Source organism: Trachypithecus francoisi, unplaced genomic scaffold (genome assembly GCF_009764315.1).
Source record: "Trachypithecus francoisi isolate TF-2019V2 unplaced genomic scaffold, Tfra_2.0 Contig01558, whole genome shotgun sequence".
NCBI lineage: Eukaryota > Metazoa > Chordata > Mammalia > Primates > Cercopithecidae > Trachypithecus > Trachypithecus francoisi.
The window spans coordinates 3,135,643-3,157,035 of NW_022681440.1; the positions used below are offsets into that span (position 1 = coordinate 3,135,643).

At 38.9% G+C, this 21,393-nt stretch overlaps 1 protein-coding gene across 1 annotated transcript in view; it reads left to right on the forward strand.

The window, feature by feature from the left end:
- CSMD1 (CUB and Sushi multiple domains 1) overlaps window positions 1-21,393 on the forward strand; it is a 2,074,981-nt gene that overhangs the window by 1,134,617 nt on the left and 918,971 nt on the right. The gene's annotated exons all lie outside the window — the stretch shown is intronic.

The window sequence follows — 21,393 nt, forward strand, 5'->3', positions numbered from 1 at the left end:
AAAATATAAATGCGTGGGTCATTACATTATTTTTAGGAATTATCTTTATAATCAACTGTCTGAAAGAAAATACGTTGTTTTTCATGAGACATATTTTGGATAATAGCTGTATAATTTTAATATATTTTGCTTATTTAAGGATTGCAGCTGAGGATTTGGGAAACGTGTGCAAAGCTCTCTTCCTTTTAGGCTTTACAGGAAAGGTTAAGAAACATGTATGTCTTAGATTTAAAAGGGAGAATCCAAAAATATAGTACTGTTTGTGTAGTGGAAGATAACTGGCTATTCACAATCCTACTTAGAAGCACTTAGTAAAATCAACTATGTGGCTTTAGAAAATGAAGTTTTATCTATAACTCTAAGGAAATACAATGAAGCAACAAGATATCTCCAGAATTAAAATTTACATAAGTGTCACTCGAATCCTGGAAACTAAAGCTAATTTGGTGGTGAGGTAGTTCATTTATATGGAAATTTGGCATATTGTTTACTGTCAAGTAACATTTAATAAAGAACAAGGATTCAGTAATATTGGGATAGTCTGAAAAATGTAACCTAATATCAGCACGTAGGGCAAGAGAATTTGAGTTCTCATGAATGTTAAGAGAAGGTAATTCATATAGAATATTGCACCTGAAATTGCATCATTTTCCCTAACTGCTCCTCTTGGCTATTCTTGAATCTAATTTCCTGTGTACCATGATGGAAGGTACTAGAAGTCACAGCAGAAACTTGTGACAGTAAATGAATTTAGTAATACGTTTGTTAGGTTAGGAGTTCTCAGTTAAATAAAGAAAATCTTTTATAATCTTCGAGGATTTTATACTTACATCAGTCAGTAACTTTGGTACGGAATCAAAATTACCAGTCGATCTTAATACAATTCTAACCCATCAAACAAATAGGTAGTAAGTTCTGTCACATTCCAAGCAGTATGTCATTGCAGGGGATAAAAAGGTGAATACAACATCCCTGCCAGAAGAAGATTAAAACACAACACACACACACACACACACACACGCACACACCTGCTACACACTCTATACACAAAATAAATGACAAATATCTGAATCTGAAAGCAATGTTAATAGAAAAATGTGCTAGTCCACATGCAGCATTTTTTTCTATGTAGGTTAGGAGTGAGCCTTTCATTTTTTTTCTGTGAACTATGTGACATCAAGAACTATTGGGTGTCTACACAGAAAAAGATGTTGGTGCTTTTTCATGTATGAGGCCAATGAATAAAAGCAAATCTCATTCTGATGGCTTTGTAATTGTTAGGGTGATATCAATAGAGAATGACAAAGTAGACTGTAGCTGGGGAGGAGTCACATCTTCCTTGTTCTCATGGTAACTTGCTCTCTGTGCCATTGCTACACAAAAGCGGAAGCAAAAACCTGGGCTGCTGTTCTCAAGGACTGGAGTGATTTGTTACCTCCACATTTATTGGCTTGTGCTACAATGGATGAATACTTTATGTCTGTAGGGATTCCTTAGATGATTCTAATGAATGTAATAATCCTTTAATGATTTAGATTTGGCTGCAGGACATTTTTGACATACATTTGATATTGATATATATTGAACAATATGTAATATACAATCCTATATACACAGGTATACTGTATAAATACATACCTATATATTTCTAGGCAAAGAGGCGTGTGCTGTGATAAATCACCACCTGCTCCAGGCTTTGATAATAGTAATAAAATAAAATGATTGAACACCTATGATTCAAGAAGATGACTACATGCTTGGTTACCCCAGAATAACTCAGATGCTATCCCTGTGCTTAGATAACTATCCAAAGGTCAGAGGTAAAAAATACTAAATTATTAGTACTCATATATTATTTTTGCCTGAAGTAAAATCATGATTTTAAAAACTTAGTCATACATTGAAGTTATTTTCTGTTATGTACATTCTCTGAGACCTCGTATAACTTCTGATATTGGTGAATAATTAAACTCAGTCAGTTGATTATGGTTTGTGTCCAGGATGCACTTGAGAAGGTCTGGAAAACTGGATTTGTGGTGGTCGTTATAGTTACTTGAAGTTTGCACAAACACAGGAAGCATAGCTGTCCAACAGAAGGTACGAGGGGCCAAGATTTCCCATTACACAGTGTCTCACAGCAGCATCACACATAATAGCAACCGAGACTAGTTGAATATGTGACTACTTATTTGGGTCTTTTGGAGATTTCTCTGTTAATAAATAGAGATAGATCCTACAGATTTATAGATATAAATGTTTGAAATAATTCACACATTTATTCTATACTACCTATCTACGTAATTTCCTTTTTCATTTTTTAAGTGAATAAATATATTAAAAAGCTAGCTTGTGTGCTACTTAGTTAATATTTAAGAGTGTGTTCATCTTTACACTGGAAAGGCAAGACTGGTATCATTGTTGATATTACTGTTATAATGTGGGAGACTCTTAGAGGCAATCCAGGACTTTCTTCATGTATCAAATAAAGAAGATACACATGTAAGAATATTTTAAGGAATAGTGTAGAGAATATTGTATACTGGGAGAGAGATTGATTTCTTTTAGTCGCATTCCTGGAAGTTGTATATATGTAAGAAATTAAGGCCTCCAAGTGCATAATTATTTAACAAATACAGGAAAGTTTATTGAGTACCCTAGGATAACACTATACATGAAAACTTATCACTACCTGATATTAGTTCAGGGAAGGAGGAAGGAAGACAGGCAGAACATGATAGCAAATTCTCAACACATGACCACCCAGCATGAATATGTCATTAGATGGAGGTAATAAGAAATCATGTTATCTTTGGAGAGTTTTATCATTTATATTCACTTTAAATTAAAGAAAAAAAAAAAAAACTTTGCATGACCTGTGACATAGATTAAGCTTTAGATCCTGGCCATGACCTATAAAATGATTTTCTTGAATATACAGTTTTCCTTATGAATGTTTTATTAACATTTATTCATCATTATTAGACAAAATTGAAGTCAGGTCTGTGAATATACAATCTCCATGATAATGTTCCATTTACCTTAACATACCATGCTAAAGCTAAATTTACATATCAAAGTGAATTATTAACAGTCAAACTTGCTATTTTTTTTGTGACTACATATGAAAATTATATAAAATGTCCAAGCCATGTGCTCAGACCGTTATTCAGGAGAAAACAGACATTCTGCTGTAAGGAGTAGATGAACTGGGCAGAAATTCTGGATTCCGGTTGTTGGAGCTAACAATGTCACCCTGAAGAGCTCATTTTGTTTCTCTGGCCTTTACCTAAATATGGGGAACATTGAAGCTTGAGGGTATCTGTAAGTAAATTTCCTCCCTCATCTTAGAACCAAATAAAGAGAGCTGTAAGCTCTACTAGATTAAGAGAATGCAACTTCAACGCTAGACTCTGCTTCTAAGCCCGCCTGGAACATGGGTTAGGTCTGCAGCCATGTCTAGCAGGTCACCATGGAAGAGCACATGCCTCTACCATCATGGACACAGCTGGATGCCTGGAGGGCTCTCAACATGGAGAAGTTTCTTTTCACCATGCATCAAGGGCCACACCAGGACATCTGCTCGCTGCAGGCGGGTCTCAAAGCAAGCAGAGTGGAGTGCTGAGCTGAGTGTCCAATTCCTTCTTCCAAAAGTCACTTCTCCTGTAGGAAAGGCAGAGGAAGGAATGGGGCAAAGTGGAGATTGATTTCTCCTGCTTCACAGAGGAGTTGCACTACTTCAGGCTGAATCTCCCTTGTAAGAACCTTAAGATATTGTGGTTACGAGAGGCAGAAAACACTATTCTAAATGAAAATACTCACATTTCATATAAAAGTATGTTATTGCTTGAGATCTATGTTATGACTCATGAATTATTTTTTGTGCTTCTAAATAACTCATGATAAAAAGCCAAGCATGAGGGGCTGGATGCAGTGGCTCATGCCTGTAATCCCAGCAATTTGGGAGGCCAAAGTGAGCGAGGTCACACCAACTTGGGCAACGTGGTGAAACCCTTTCGCTACAAAAAAATTTTTACAAATTAACTGGGCCTGGTGGCCTATGCCTGTAGTTCCAGGTACTCAGGAGGCCAAGGCAGGAGGATTGCTTGAACCTGGGAAGTCAAGGCCGCAGTGAGCACTGATAGCACCACTGCACTCCAGCCCAGGCAGTAGAGCAAGGCCCTGTCTAAAAGGAAAAAAAAAAAAAAAAAAATACCATGAAGCATGATAAAAACCTATTACCTCATTTTAGAATTTTTTTTTTGGAGGGGGGAATAAACGAGTAAATGTCTCCTGATAAATTACATCCACACTTACATATTTTATAAATTCTGTTAGGACTCTCCAACAAGAGACAGGAATAAAAGGAGAATGGCATCTTCAGGCCTCTAAGTGCAAAATTATTTAACACATACAGGAAAGTTTATTGAGTACCCCAGCATAACACTATACATGAAAACTAACACAACAGTCATCCTGGGCTTTGAAATATGCATCACCTTTTCCCATATGAATTCTAAAAAGTTCTAAGGGAAATAGAACAACACATGAATGCATTTGATTTTAAACGTCTGACTTACGTAGTGCAATATCAGGCGTACGAGAGGAGGCTTCCCTTCCCCTCCTTTCAAACCTGAGTTTCCTTCACAAAGCACGACTGTCACTGGTTTCCAGAGGTTAATTTCTTGTTTTTTTAACTTAGTTGTTTAAAGGAACAGAGCAAATACATAGAAAAGACAAGTACATTTCAAAATATGTAATTAAAACTGCAGTATCACGATAAAAGGTTACAAAACCTGGAATTAGAACTGTAGTTTAGGAGGAAATGTAAGACACGTGGCCTTTTGCAATTTTACGATTACTCCATAAATTTGCCTCTGAGCTTCCCATTGATCTCCTCATAAAGAGAAACATGGAAATTTGCTTGTGATTTCCTACCAAGTTTGGAACATGCTCTAGTGTTTCCAAAAGGCAATCCTTGATTGATCTGCAAATTCCCTCAAGCTCTCAGCTGTTTTTGTAACTTCCCTTTACGACAAAGCTTTTGAGGAGGTCTTCACTGGCTGTCTGCATGTCTTTGACTCCCTTTCTTTCCTCAATCCACTTGAGAAGCTTCTGCCCCCTCCCTAGACCTCAACTGGAGCTACTCTCCTGGAATTCACCATCCACTTCCATGTTCCGGAGCCTGTGAGGAAACTCTGGTCCTCCTCCTCTTCCTCCTCTCGGAGTCAGACTCCTCTCCTGTAAAATATCCTTGCTGAAGGAGCCTCTCCTGCTTTCCTTCTTCCGTGCCAGCTACTTCCTCCCCTTTTCCCCACCTCCCCATGCCAGTGACCCTGAGACCCCATTTCGAGCTTTTCCACCCATTCACCTACCTCATCTCACTCCCTCCTGCAGGAACACCACCAATCCATAACTTCATAGACCATGTCTATGCAGAAGTTGCCAAAACGTCACTCACTGTCCTTCTTACTATCTCATTCTCCTTCACTTAATAGAACAGCAAATTCTTGGAGTTCAGAATCCTTAATGGGTGTAAATATTGCCTTTGATCCTTCTTCACAGCTATGGTCTCAATTCAAACAATGAGAACCATTGTGGTGGCCTGAATGGCCTCGCTGTTCCACTCCTTCCCCACGGTGCTACAGTCCATTCCCCAGTGTCCCATTTTACGTCGAACAATTTCCAAACCTCACAATGTGTTCCTGAAGCCTCTCTAGGATCTGGTCCCCAGGCACTTTTCTGTGCCCGCTCTTCTGCTCCTTCAGCTGTCCCAGCTCCTGCCAGCCTTGTGCTTGTGCCTGTTCTTCTCCTTGAAATGCTGCAGCCAGGCGTTCATCTTGCTTGGCTCCTTCATGTTAGAAGCTCTCAGCTTCAATGTCAGCCCCCAAGATCTTCCCCGAGTCTTATTCAAATCACTGGTGGGGACCATCACAGTGGATCTCACCACCCTTTTCTATTTTCTTAATGTCTTTGCTCCTCCTCCAAAATGTCCCCCTTCTTTGGTTTGTGTCCTTATTTAATGTCTGCATCTCCCTCCAAAACCCTGTCCTTCACCATCACAGACACGTTGTGTTCTCACCTCCGTTGCCAAGAGCAGTGGGCACCAATCACGTTTATTGTATGAAGGACTTGCAGAGTTTTTGTCATCCACAGAGCATGACAGCTCCTTTTGGAAGCCAGAAAGCATATTCCACATGTGGGAATTAATCTATTGAATAAGGCTTTTAAGAAGACCTCAGTCACAGAGGCAGCAACATCTTCGTAAGACACTGCTTATATGTCTTCACTGAACGCCGAGAGCGTATGTTTTGATGCAGTGTCGTGAAAGAAATCTGTAAGTTCAAGCACTGAAGTCTGAGCTTTCTGGTTTCTGATTACTTAGTTTGATCCAGGGATAAAACCTATAATGACTGTAGGAGTCACTGAAAGGTACGTCTTCAAAGAGTTCTAAATACAGACAGTTTTTCAAAACCTCACGTAAGAGTTAGGCAGCCTGTATTTCTAATATACAGGTGGTCCAGGAACACAGGGACTTTGAGCATTCTAACAATAAAACAAACACGCTCTTCATCTTTTAGAAAAATTGCAGGAAGGTTAGGAAGGTCTTCTCCATGGCTGTGGGACACTAGATAATTTCACTTTATAGGACATGGGGATGACAGATTGCACCCCCAGGGGAAGGGGTAGGCCTCCTTGAGAGAGGGCAGTGAAGGAACCCAGCCTGAGGATAGCACACGGAGCTTCCTAAATTTGAGGGGAGGCCAGTGGAAAGCTTTGCAGATACTAATTGACAGAGACCTGCTACAGCCACACAGTGTGTATAAACAGACCTACGTCGCCAACGCAGCCCTCAAGACTGCACTGTGCTCTTTCCAGAAACCAAAGTCTGATCTAGTTGTCTCCAAGATCAGTGACCTCCCCAAACTCAGCCAGTGTAGCTTAAATGAATGTCTTCTCTGTCTTCCTAACATCCAGAAACTACAAAGGCAGATTGCCTTGATGGGCTGTGGTCTTCAGATGACTACCAGACTGTGTCTGTGTGCGCTTTTCTTCCTGCCACTCTAATCAAGGGCTGCACTGGTTCAGGCCCTCTGATTTTTCTCTGTGTCCTTAATACTGAGAAAAAGGCTATTTATTTATTTATTTATTTATTTATTTTTAACTTATTTTAAGTTCAGGGGTACATGTCATATAGGTAAACTGGTGTCATGGGGGTTTGATATGCAGATTATTTCATCACTCAGGTATTAAGTCGAGTGCCCATTAGTTATGTTTGCTGGTGCTCTCCCTCCTTCCACCTTCTACCCTGCAGCAGGTCTCAGTGTCTGTTGTTCCCTCTATGTGTCTGTGTGCTCTTATCATTCAGCTTCCACTTATAAGTGAGAACATGCAGTATATGGTTTGCTGTTGCTGTGTTAGTTTGCTAAAGATAATGGCCTCCAGTTCCATCCATATTCCTGCCAAGGACATGATCTCATTTTTTTTTTATGGCTTCATAGTATTCCATGGCGCATATGTATCACATTTTCTTTATCCAGTCTGCCACTGATGAGCATTTAGGTTGATTCCATGTCTTTGCTATTGTGAAGAGAGCCGCATTGAACATACACGTGCATGTATCTTTATGACAGAATGATTGCTGTTCCTTTGGCTATATAGCCAGTAAAGGAGTTGCTGGGTTGAATGGTAGTTCTGTTTTTGTGTCTTTGAGGAATCATCGCACAAGTTTCCACAATAGCTGAACTAAGTTACACTCCCACCAAGAGTGTATAAGTGTTCCATTTTATCTGCACCCTTGCCAGCATCTGTTGTTTTTTGACTTTTTAATAACAATTTCGACTAGTGTGAGATGGTATCTAATTGTGGTTTTGATTTGTATTTCTCTAATGATCAGTGATGTTGAACTTTTATTTCATATGATTTTGGCCACATGTATGTCTTCTTTTCAAAAGTATCTGTTCATGTCCTTTGTCCACTTTTTAATGGAGCTGTTTTCTTGTAAATCCTTACAGATGCTGGATATTAGAACTTTGTTGGATGTATGGTTTGCAAAAAATTTCTACCATTTTGTAGGTTATCTGTTCACTCTGTTAACAGTGAGAACAAGGCCTTCTAAGTAGGAAGAGGCTCTTCATGAATGAAGGGCTCAAGAAATAAACTCATGAGTAAATTAAGAGAAAATGAATGGATTGAGGAAACTGACATGAAATGAATACCTTTTTATTGAAATCTATCAAGCAATTCTGAAACAGACAACCTCAGTTCTTGAGGTCAGCCTCTCAGTGACCTGGCAGAACATTACCTAGTTCAGGCACCAAGGAGTGCATTTTACCTGCCTTGTCCCACAGCTTTTTCATTTGCACAGTGGGCTTTGGATAATGCATTTTAATTGGGCACTTCGGGAAGGTAGTAATGAACAGTTGGGAGTCACTGAAGCAGGGACGTCTTGCCAACACAGCACCTGGTGCTTCCCCGGGGGAATGCTGGGAGAACTGAGAATGAGCCAGACAGCACTTACAGGGTGACCCAGACCCAACAAAAGTGTTCAGTTCACAGCTGAACACTTTTACCTAAAAAGAACAACAACAAGAACAACCAGAATGAAGTATATGATCTCACATTTCCATTAACCACTGTGATTTAACTGAGGATCCTAACACGGGTTAAAACAACATGAAATGAGAAAAAGAACAAATAAGAAAGGAAAGAAATTTAAGAAAACCAAAAGGGAATCGACCGTTCAGCAAGTTTTCACCTAAAAGAGCAATATAATGTACCCAAAATAATGTATTAACCACTATACTCACTGCACACCATTGCATAGGAAATAGTGTAGGTATGTAGTTCACAAATAGAAAATGGCAAAAGTTAGGCTGTATTTTTCAGAAGATTAGGGATATGTTAATTCATTTTATCTCAATTTCAAAATGAACACCTGTTGTTTCCTTTCAGACGGAGTTCTTGGCTCACAAGCTGGTTGTATAATAGTCTTCACAAGCTTAACACTTCATATCGACAACTCTCACATTTCATCTCTACGTCATCCACCATTTTACCCATATTCTCAAATATTAGAAGGGTAGATTTCAAAAGGAATTTTTTGAGACAGGTTTACCTGTGTGAAAATGATTAATGTCTGTATGAAAAGATTAAAAGTTGAGACTAATGATAAAGTGAGAAAAAAATGTATCCTGTATAATCTGAATTTGAAGACTAATATTCCCAATATATAAAAATTATGAATCAATAATCTAATAGACTAAGAAAAATTAAAATCAGGCATTATTCATGATGGAGATGTATATGTTTATTAAACAGATCAAAATAAATTCAACCTCACTAGTAATTCAGAATAATGCAATTTGAAATTAAATAATGCAAGTTAAAGGAAAATAATGCAAGTTAAAGAAAACAAAGCAAGTTTTTTAAATCCATTATTTTAGTAAGAGACATAGTAGCTGTCAGTATCAACTATGATGTTGTGATTTTTCCAACACTACTAGTAGGAGTATAAATCAGTGCAGCTTTTTGTTGAAGAGTAATTTGGTATTATTAAGTGCTAAAATATGTATTCTCTAATATTAATGCAGTTCCTTGGTACACATTCTAGAAAAATATTTGCACATTTGTAGACAAATAAAAGTATGTTGAGTGAAGTATTATTTGTTTTAAAAAACTGAAAAAACATTCTAAATGCCTATTAATAGGGTACTTGTTAAATAAGCCTTAATATAGTTATGTCATGGAATAATACACAAAGATGGAGATTTATATGTATTGAATTTTTTAAAAAAATTGTAACACATTGAATAAGAAAAAAACTAACTTGTATTTAAGAATATAAACAAAAATTTACATTTATAAATACATATAAAGCTGTGTACATGCAATGAAAGAAAAAAAGCTAGCAAACAGAACATGAAACTCAGGCATCTAAGGAACCTAAGACAGGGTGGTGATAATGTTGGAGATGCTTCTTTCTCTCCTGTGTATGTTTTACAATAACAATGCAATTCCTGAGTGGCTGAAATTAATATATGTTTACATATGGTTAAAAATGGCCATAGGACGTTAACAGAGGAGAATATATAAATGAATATAAATCAAATAATGTTTAGCATACCTCTAATGTTCAGGTAAATGAAAGTAAAAATAAATAGATCTCATTTCACCTGTAAGACTCATAAAAATGTTGGAAGAGGTTTTTGGGAAACAGATCCTCTGTTACAAAAAGCTGGAGAGAAATGGCTGGACATTTCTGGAGGGTAATTTGGCCATAGCTCTCAAAAGTTAAATTTTTCTTAGGCATTAATACCTCAATTTTGACTCTAACAATTTATTCGAGAGAAATACCCATGAACATGTAAAGATACATGCATATAAATGTTTCTTAGAGTGCTATGTGCATAGCTGGGGGAGAAAAAGAGGGATCCATAAAGCATTGGTCATTTTACATACATGTTACAAATCATCATATAGAAAAAATAAAAGAAAAAATCTGAGGATATAGAATGTGGATATATTGGTATGTAACAAGTTTATACAATTGAATACTCTTAATTTCAGTGTACTATTAATTGTTCTAGAAAGGGAAATATGGTTGACATGTTTTTCTTGACTTTCTGGAAGAGCCTCTTTAACCAAGACTCAAATTGTGAAACAATGTGTAATCTTCTGTTTTTAACCTACCTGTTTATAGCCTGCATATTGTTAGTAGATAACTTAATAATCATTATACCCCGAGGGTATGCTTACAGCTAAGCAATGAAGAGACTCCTACTTTTTGTTTAATATATTTCTGTATACATTTTCTCTAGTTATGTGTTATTTTTGTAATTTTAAAACATTTAGATGACATACAGCTAGATCACTCTTTTTTGCTTATATTATACTTGAGAGCACATATTTCCTTAAACTAGGTGATGGGTTTTTATGCCCTTCAAGCACTATTGATACAAAATTAGATCAGTAAGGATAATCCATAAAAGCCTGGAATGTGATGATTAAGTGGCAGTTGATATGGAAATCTGGCAAGCTCCCATCTTCCTTTCCCTGACATCAAACCCCTGGCCCCGTGTTGCCTGCTAGTGCTTCTGCTGGGGTGGCTCCCGCCAGGACGGACTTCCCCACAGGCTCCTGGCTGTGCACCTGTGCGCCTCTCCTGCTGTGGCAACTAGAAAGGCAGAGCTTTCCCCAAGTTAGCTCGGCGGTAACAAAGTGGATGTTTTCTCTCACTATTTATATCTGATAGATAGATTTATATCTACCTGTGAACAAAGTCAGACACTCTCAGGAAGAAATGCTAAAAGATTGTTAAACATATCAAAGGCATTCAGCCTCACTAGCCATTTAGGGGAATGCAGTTAAAACCAAGGTGAGACACGCTTTAGGAAGGACAGGATGTGAGAAAAGGAGTAAACAAAATAAGTCAACTTCATAGAACCTATCAGTCTCTATGTATTATACAATTTTATTATACAGGGTATAGTATAGCAACAGGTGACACATGCCAAGGAGGGAAATGAAGCAGAGAAGGAGAATGCGGTGCGTTGCAATTTGAGAAAGAAACCCTTCAGTGAAGGCACGGAATGCTAGGCAGAGCATCAAAGAGACAGTGAGGTGGGGGGCCCAGTGCAGAAGCCTCAGGGTACAGCACATCTGTGTATTTCAGGGCACAATGTGGAGACAGGTGGAGCTAGAACTCGGGGCTTGTGAACAAGGAGAATGACACTAGACCAGGTCCCCAAGGTCATGTCAGGGTGGCAGCCACGAAGGGACCCTGAGGCCATTGTAAGTTTGCTTGCTGCTGTTACTGCGAGAGAGCTGGAAAGCCATCAGCATCTTCTGAGCAGAAGAGTGATGTGACTTAGGTTGTAATGGAGTCGCTTTGGCTCTGGGGTGTTGGCCAGGGAGGATATTGGAAAGATGGAAGCAAGCACACCAATTAGAAGACGATGGTAACAGTCCAGCCTGGAGGAAATGGTGGCTTGGATGAGCACGTTGGCCATGAAACAGGACTGATCAGATTCTATTTATATTTTGAAGATGGAGCAAACAGAAATTGCTGACGTGTTGGATGTGGGTTGAGAGAGCAGAGGGTCAGGAGTGCCTGCAAGGCTTTTAGGAAGGATAAGGCTGCATTCATGAGATGGAAAGATTGCACAGGTATGAGTTTGAGGAGAAATATTAGGAGCTTGTTTATATGCATGTGAGGTTCAGGTCCCTATTGGGTGAGCTGAGTGGGCCCTTGGACAGTCAAATCCACCTTTCAGGACAGGGTTCAGGCTGCAGGTATGCATTTGGGAATTGGTGGTGTTGGTATGTGTTCTTTGTGTACGTTGAACGGGAGAGCCGCTTCCTTTCAGCTGATGCAGGTGGCATGGGATGAGCTCACAGCTGCTCCCCAGCTGCCCTTGTGTGGACCATCTGCACAGCAGGGACCTGTGGCCTGCAAATTGCACTACTGGAGGCTTCAGGGAGAAGGGAAGGCACAATATAATTGTCTCTGGGTGAGAATGAAATCTTTCCTGCAAACGTAACATGATAGCAGGGGGACCGAAAAGGCACACTTCAGAGCAATGGCCATAAAGTTAAATGGAGATGCCCCCCCATCCTTCTTCTGGATATTTCTCCAGGCACATCCAGCTGTACGAGGTGTGGGTTCAGCAGAGGGGAGTGGAGTTAGGGTTGTGATTTCTGCCAAGCACAAAGTGCTAAGATAATTTAAATACCGTGCATGCAAGGAATTAAGCATCATGAGAGATAAGGCAGTGGCTGACAGGGACAGATCTGGTTGCAGGGCCAAATCACGATTGGAACAGGAAGGACAAGGTGTGTGACCTGAGAATCTTGGGTCTCCCATAGTGACGTAAACACCAGAGAAGACATAGAAAGTTTGGCTGTAAGGGTGTCTGGGCAGGAGGCGGAGCTGACACAGAGTTTTGGGCGTAGTTAAGGAAGATCTGGCCAGCGGTCCATGCTTCTTCAGTCCTGCAGATGGAGGCCTAGAATGAAGGGAAGGTCAGTTGGAATGTGAGTCATGTTCCACATATATGGGAAGCTCCCTGGCCCTGGGAGGAGGGCTTCTGCACCACTGTTTACATAAGCAGCTACTATTATTAACAACTGTGTGAGTTAGGTGTAATACATGGCTCTAGGTTTCTGTGAAGATTAACCAAAATACTATACATAGATATAGATATATAAATATATAGATATATGTATAGATTAAAATTTTTGTTTAGGTTTCAGATATCCACATACTTCATTGGAAGCTTAGAGGTCTCTCACGAGCCTTGTGTTGTCTGGGACACATTAAAACATATCTGTTCTATTCCGCCACCCTCTTCAGCAGGTCAGATATCTTTTGTTTAGTGATTTAAACCATAGCCAGGAAGACTCAAGGGTAAACTACTCCTGACTAAGAATCCTTAAAACAAAAGAATGGAGAAAATTTGGGATATTATAAAGTTAACTAGAAGAGACGTCCAGTCTGTCCTCCTAGGCTACCTACTGTCTGTGGTAATTGTTAGACTGGTCATGCTTTTCCTTATATCCAAGACATTTAACAATGTAGTCTGGATTCTCATTCTAGCTAGCTAGTTATTAACTTCTTCATGGATTAATTCACTCTTTTGTCTATGTATAAAACTGGCAAGACCAAAGACCGGAGAGCCACTCCGCCTCCTTCCACTACTCAGTGGAAAAACAGTATAGTGGGAAAAAATAAATAATCAAAATGGTTACAATATTAAAAAAAAAAAAAAAAGAAAAGTGGTTGGTAAAATTAAAACTAAACAGCAATTCTACAAGTGCATTAATTAATGCACAGAATTAAAAACATGAGCTGACTCACAACTTTTATGGTATAAGAAGAATGGTTTTCCATGAAAATGGTGGTACTTACAAATCCATACATGCATATGTCCTGTGGCAGTATGAAAACATCACCATGTCTTTCTGGAGGATTTGCTGCAGAACTGGAGTTCTAGTAACATCATCAATTTAGTTGATTAATAACGATGTGAAGTCCTTCATAATATGGATTTGTGAGCCTCATCAAAGGAAAGAATCCTTACTTTGCGTGTGTTTGCACCATCGGGAGAAACCCTGTGACTTTGTAGTGGCCAAGGACCGCCTTATGGAATAGCTTTGAGAACAGTTGTATCTATAGAAATCTTACAAGCTTATTATTTCCTGAGTCCCATTCCAAATAATGACTTTGGGTTTGAGGGATGCAAAGAAGAGACTATAAGATGTTTTCAATGGCTAGTGTCATCACCAGAACTAAAAAGGTCATTTAAAGACAAAAATGTACACATTAGATCATAATGCTTTACCACGTCAGACACCCAACAGGAAATGTGTAAAATATTAATATCATGGGCAGACACTATTTAAACATATCAGGTAATCAAACTGGAAATGCTTCTATTTATTAAAACAAACCATATCAGCTAGGCAATGGCAGATGAAATACATGCATGTTCTGTATTCCATTAAAAGGACAGAAAGACCAATCCGAGAGCTCAGCCAGCCTTTTACAGCAGTTTCCTTTTAAGAAGTATTCATTTAAAAATGTCATTTATAGGTAATTGCAAATGGTGTTCAAAATCTGTGGCAACAAAACTAGAATTAGGAATAATGCTTTACTCATTTAGGCTTAAATGTGTATGTAGTTGAGAATTAAAGCCTTAATGTAATACCTTCAGTGTATTCATAAACACATATATATGGAATAATGTAATCCTTATTTGGAAGAAAACTCATGAATAGAATTTTTAAAAACATTTTACTGTTTTTTTTTTTTTAAGTATTACTGTGTTTTATGGTGGTGATTTATCTCACTAATATGACTACAGATGATGGTAAAATTCTGTTCAGTTTTCATTATTTTAATTACATTCCCAGACAGGAGAGAAACATGAGGACTTAATTAATGTGGTTTTGACATTACTTGTAAATATTGCTATTTATAATTCTAGTATACTATAACATGTGTTTCCAGCTCAAATGGAGCAGTATGAGAAGGGTAGTTACGGTATACCAAAAAAAGAGACATTTATTTTAGAGAAATATGAGGGAAACCTAGCAAATAGCACGACTCCATTAGCATGTAAGCTATGAATGGTGGTTTTGTTATTATATTTACTGCTCCACTGGAACCTAGAACAGTGCCTGGTACTTAACAGGACTCACTGAATTTCACTCATGACATGAATAAATACATGAAGGAATAACACATTGGCGCTTTGCTGATAAGAGGAACCTGAATTCTCCTACCGCTTCCCACTGTACATGCTTCCTTGGTCCCTCCTTGTCTCCACCCCCAAACCTTTCCCTCACTCTTGTCCCTGTTTTCTGATTTCCCAGAGCACCTCCCATCTCTGAAGAGTACCTGGGACTCTGCCTCTGAGCCCTCACAGTCTCGCTTGCAGGCAGAGCTGTGCCAGGTGCCCAGGGACCGAGGGAATGTCTTCATTTGCAAACCCAGTTTCATACCAGCAAGAGCATTTCAGAGTTTACGGCTTAAAAATTGAGTGCCTATGTCACGTTGCAGCACTGCGCTCTGAGATGTGAGGCAGAAGTTACTTATGGTCCCTACTTGGTTAGCAGTTGAGGACAGGGATGATGACTTACGCCTGTCATTTTCCAATGTGTTAAATAGTGGAGGTGCCTCTAGACCCAAGGAATCTGAGCCTGAGCCCGAACACACACAGAATAAATGATGAGAATGTGGGGCTGAAATAGTATGTGGAGTATTGGTACCAAAGTAACACTCCTAGAATATGCTGAGAAATCAAATCAAAGCATGTCTTACTTGACAAATTAGGAGATTAGCTAGCACCTCAACCAAACTAAAGCAGATGATGTCATGCTGCCAAAACTGGAGGGAAAAGCTGCTCGTTCAACCAGAACAGAAGGCCAAGACCACGGAGAGCAATCATTTGTCTTGTTTTACTAAGTATACAAAGAAAAGACTAATTTAATTTTAGTCTGGCCAAAACTAGGAAAATGTCTAGGAAAATTTTCTGTATAACAAATAGCTGTTTAGACGCTGAAGAGCTATAATAACATCTACTTAACCACAATGGTGTCTATCATTTAATTTACTGGGAGAGGAGGGGAGTGTGGAATTACGATAATGTTCCAACCTTCCAACATAGGGCACCTTCATCATCAAAAGTGTCTTTCTCCCTCTTTCTCCTTAACCCCTTCTCATACTTTCTTCCTTTCTTCTCATGGTTTATCCCACCTTCGTCTTTGCACGTTTTGATTTTCAATTTATATACCTGCCCACTTCTGTGGTTATTTATGCATTGTCTTCCCCAACCACAACTGTCCTCTCAGACAAAGAGCTCAACAAATATTGGCTGAATTATCGAATTATGATTCCCACAGAAGTTTAATTTTAACAGCAGTCTATGGGTTTGTGTGAGCAGACACTATTTATGAATTATTATTCAGTTTTTATCATGTAGCAGATTTCCTGTAATACAAAAGGTGATCCATAAATGCTGGTCAAAACTTTTTTTTAAATATCAAGAGCTTTAAAAATGAGGGGAAAATGTTGTATGTTTTACTTAAATATTATCTGGGCCATCTTCACTAAGATTTGCCAACCTGTTTATTTTTTTGTTTCTGCCTTCTGAATTTACTACAAACCTAGACAGCAGCCTCAGGAAAAAGAATCAGACCTCTGAACCTCTGGAGATCATTTTTCCATAAGATTCTAAAGGATATATGTCAGTTTTATAGTCATCATACTAATCTTTTAAACTAAAAGAAGTAGAATAAATTAAACTCTGTTTTTCTGGTTAAGTTTCTGGGTTTTTTAACATCATGAATAATTTGCATTAAAATAGAAGATTGCAGAATTTTTAAAGAGAAAAACTAGTAGAAAATTCTCTTCTGGGTAGTTTAATATTTGAAATGAAAAAAAAAATCTCAGTTAGAGACTATGTACGCTATTCTTTTGTTCATTGAGCGTATATGAGAAGTGTGTGCATGTGTGTTAGAATATTTGTGACTTACAGTTGCTGAAGTGAACCAAAGATACAACCTACTGCGAGGTTTGACGTCAGGCTTAGAGAATATTTCTGTAAACAATGTGCTGTGGCCTGAATATTGGTGTCCCACTAAAATTCGAATGCTGGAGCCCAAAATCTGATGTGGATCATATTTAGAGGTGGGGAGTTGGGGTCATTGGGAAGTGACTAAGGCATGAAGATTCTACCCACATGAATGGGATTAGCACCTTTTTTTGTTTGTTTGTTTTTGTTTTGTTTTGTTTGAGCAGAGTCTCATTCTTGTAGCCCAGTCTGGAGTGCAGTGGCACAATCTCGGCTCATTGCAACCACCGCTTCCTGGGTTCAAGCGATTCTCCTGCCTCAGCCTCCTGAGTAGCTGAGATTACGGGCACCTGCCACCAGCCCCAGCCAGTTTTTGTATTTTCAGTAGAGACAGGGTTTCACTATATTGGCCAGGCTGGTCTCAAACTCCTGACCTCAAGTAATCCCTCACCTCAGCCTCCCAAAATGCTGGGATTACAGGCGTGAGCCACCGTGCTCAGCCTTCGCACCGTAATTAGAAAAGCTTGAGGAATCTCTCTTGCTTCTCCTTCCATGTGACAATGCCACAGGGAGGTGCCATCTTTGAAGCAGAGACGAAGCAAATCTCACCAGATACCAAATCTATTGGTACCTTGATATTGGAGTCTCCAGCCCCCAGAACTGTGAGTTATAAATTTCTGTTGTTTAAAAATCCCCAGACTAATGTAATTTGCTGTAGGTCCTGGAATGAACTAAGACATAGTAATAATAGCATAAAACTCATGACCAAGAGATTTTGACACTAGCCCTAACTTGCCCTTTGCGGGCAGGCAATGCTGTTGTGATAGGCAGTTAACTTCTCTGTGTGTAATCTCCTCATTGGCAAAATAAACATAATCATTTCTCCTAGCCTCCCTTACTCAGTTGTTTTGGAGATCATTTGAATTCCTGCATAGAAAAACACGTTGAATACAAATAATCAAAGAAATATTCAGAGATTTAGTTTATTCAGCAAATAGAGAAATATAGTAAGGCCGTGTATAAGAAAATTCTACCTTAAGTAAAATATACCACAAATACAGGTGCTGAAAATCTCAAAGATAAGGTGAATTTCATGGTAGCACACAGTTGTAAGCTCTGGGAAAGGTGAACTTTGAGTTATGGAAAAAGGCTTACATTTGAATTATGAGAAGGAACACTTATTTCAGGAGAATGTAATGAAATAAAAAATCAAGAAGAGAAAAATGAAAGGGCCACATCAGAGGATAAATCTGAGGAAGCAAAATGAAGTCACCTGGTGGAAGTCCCTGGGTGGATGACAGCCAAGAGAGTGTAAATTCGGTCTAAAGGCAACGGGAAGTCATCATAGTCCCCTAAGTGGAAGCTGTGTGTTAGGTAGGTTAAGGCGGTTACATGTCAGAATTTGGAAAAGAGTTAGAAAAACCTGCTATGATGTCACAGAGGTAGAAGGCGATAGAGAACTGGATTAAATTCACAGCAGGGCAGATTAAAAAGCTGAAAAAAATGATAGTATATTTTCACTGATGACACAAAGAAAGGCACATGGGAGAGAAAACTTTGATTTAGCCAGCAAGGGTTGGGGCATGGAATGATTGTTTTGGTTTTAGATGTTCCACAAGATATAAACACATTTATCACAGAAAACAGATATTAAACCAGGGTGCCAAGATGGACTTTCCAGGAGCCAGGAAACCCTGGAAGGCAGGCATGTGGGATACTATGACTTCCATTGTGGGTTTTCTTAGGCTCCATTAGACATTTAAAAGCAAGTGGCTTCACAGGCCCCGTCTGTAATCAGGCACACTTAGAAAGATAAGCAGACAGGATGCTCAATGGGCCGGTGGAAAAGTTCGGAGATTTCTTTTGGTAAAATCTTTACGGTAGACAAAACACAAAACAAAACAAAAACCACACCAAACCCGACCAAACCAAAAACCCTATTCTGAGTAACAGGAGAGCCATATCCATATCCAAGAGAACAAGCTTCACTTAGATGAGTGTGAGGTCACTTCAGCTCAGAAACCCACACACCATAGGAGCCATTCCCAAGTAATGCCCACATGGAGTTAAATCCCAGAATTCTCCCAAGAGGCATCATGTGCAGATTCAAAGGCAGGTTCAAAGGCACAGCCCTCACTAGTCTAAATCTATGGCTTCTCAAATGTTACAGGTTGTTCGTTCATAGTAGCCCCAGTCAGATGCAATTTACCAGTCAGGGTTTTTTTTCTTTCACCATGAACAATGCTGTCTGCTAACACAGCTCATATTTTACTTTTATTAGAGTTTTGGATCCCAGAAGTTATGCTAGCCAAGAGAAAATATCCATGTAGAACAAAGGAAGGTTTAATGATCTTCTCAAGTGCAGGTACACAGTGCGTTGGTCTCCATGAGAAACCCATGGGCAACTGCAATCACATTAGACAAGTGAACATCGCTGCCAAGAAACAGGTGAGGAGTCATGAAGGAACCAAGGACAGTGTGCTAAAGGGTGTGTTTTTGGCATATGATAGAAAGCCACATCGTGTTTCAGAGCTCAGTAGAAGTTGGCATTACAACTGCTACTGAGAAAGGAGGGGAGAGGAGCACGTTAAGAGCACCCGTTCATACAAAGAAAACTTACGTATCTGTCATGCTTTCCATGCTTTGTCTTTCATTTGTCATTTCATTTCGTTGAAGTATATCAACTAGAAAATATATTTTTAAAAATAATTCTATATTATAGAGACTAGATTTCTAGTGCTAACCTGGACTTAAAGCGAGCTTTGGATCTTTTCATAATTGTCTATTTTTCTTAGAGAACACATTTTAGAGTTAAGTGTTGCAGCATAAAGCAGCTCTACTCTCTCCCTTCAAACTGATCTGGGTTCAAAATGTGGACTTTGCTATTACCATGGATTGCATTTAGTTCATCTTACAAAGTTGTGTGGTCTTCAGTCACCTTTGTAAAAAATTTAAGAATAATAAAAATAATAATAATTACCAGGATTATGGTGAAAGTTAATGGAATGTAAGTAATAGTATCTCTTATGTTCATATATCATGAATAATATGGTTAACAATGCACATGCATATTTTCTGATATCATTGGTAAATCCAGGCCACCAGTGTAATTTATGTACAAGGTACCTTGCACGAAGGAACTTCAAGTGCATTTAAAAAAATATATTAACAAACCCCTACATTGAAATAGGAAAAAAAAAAAGTTTTACTGTTTTAGTAACATATAAACATTGAGTTCATTTCGACTGATAATTTTTTTTAATATATCATAAAATAAAAATTAACTGAAATTACTTTACACTTGCTGGCTGGGATGAAATTCTAAAAGATCTTTGTTTTTCTGGACATTTCCCCAGAGCACAGAGTTCTCAGTAACTTCACAGTGGTCTACAGAGTAGGCAGTTGGAGAACACGACCTGATGCTGTCCCTGCTTTCATAGGAATCACTCAACCTATCTACTGCCTGCTCTATCAAATGAGGGGTTCGATTTGTATTAGATTCTAAGCTTCAAAGGGGATCAATGTGTAAGCTATTTATTTAAAGCATTACCTGTTATCCAGAGGTAACCAAAGCGCAAAGCCCGAGGGCATGACCCTCATAAGCACATTCTTACTTCTCATACAAACCCCAAGTTTGGGTTTCCCAAAACTACCCTCAGCCTTGATAATTCACTAGAAGGGTTTCATGGAACCCACGGAAAGCTATTACACTCATGGTTACAGTTTAATACAGAAGAAGAATGCATGTTAAACATCACCTGAAGAAGAGATGCCTGAGGCTGGACCCCGGAGGCTTCCAAATGTGCAGCTTCTCCTGCCTGCTTCCTGCGGAGTCAGGATGCATTGACCTCTGAGCATCAGTATGCAGCAATATTCAGGGAGGTTTGTCAGCCAGGGAAGACTGCCCACCTTTCTGTGTCCAGAGCTATTACTGAGGTTTCACTATAATTTCCCATGTGGTTGAACTCAGTCTTCAGGTCAGCTGACATCCTGTAAACCAAAGCTCCCACCATAAATGACACGGTTGGTCTTTCGGGCATGGCCCAACTTCACGCTAAGATTGTTAGATGCAGTTAGCCTTGCCCTGCAATCCAACCGTGGCCAGCTCCTGCCATAAACAAAGATGTAAGTATGGCCAAGATTCTCCTCCCGGAAACCAAGTACAAAGTCCAGGCATTTCTGAGGTTGAAGCCAAATTCTTGACTATACACCTTTAAATAAAATATGATATATTTCCAAAGATATTTATACAAAGTATTTCTGGACCTAAAATATTATAGAGAAAGAGAATGATAAAACATAGTCCAAGTGAATGTAGGCT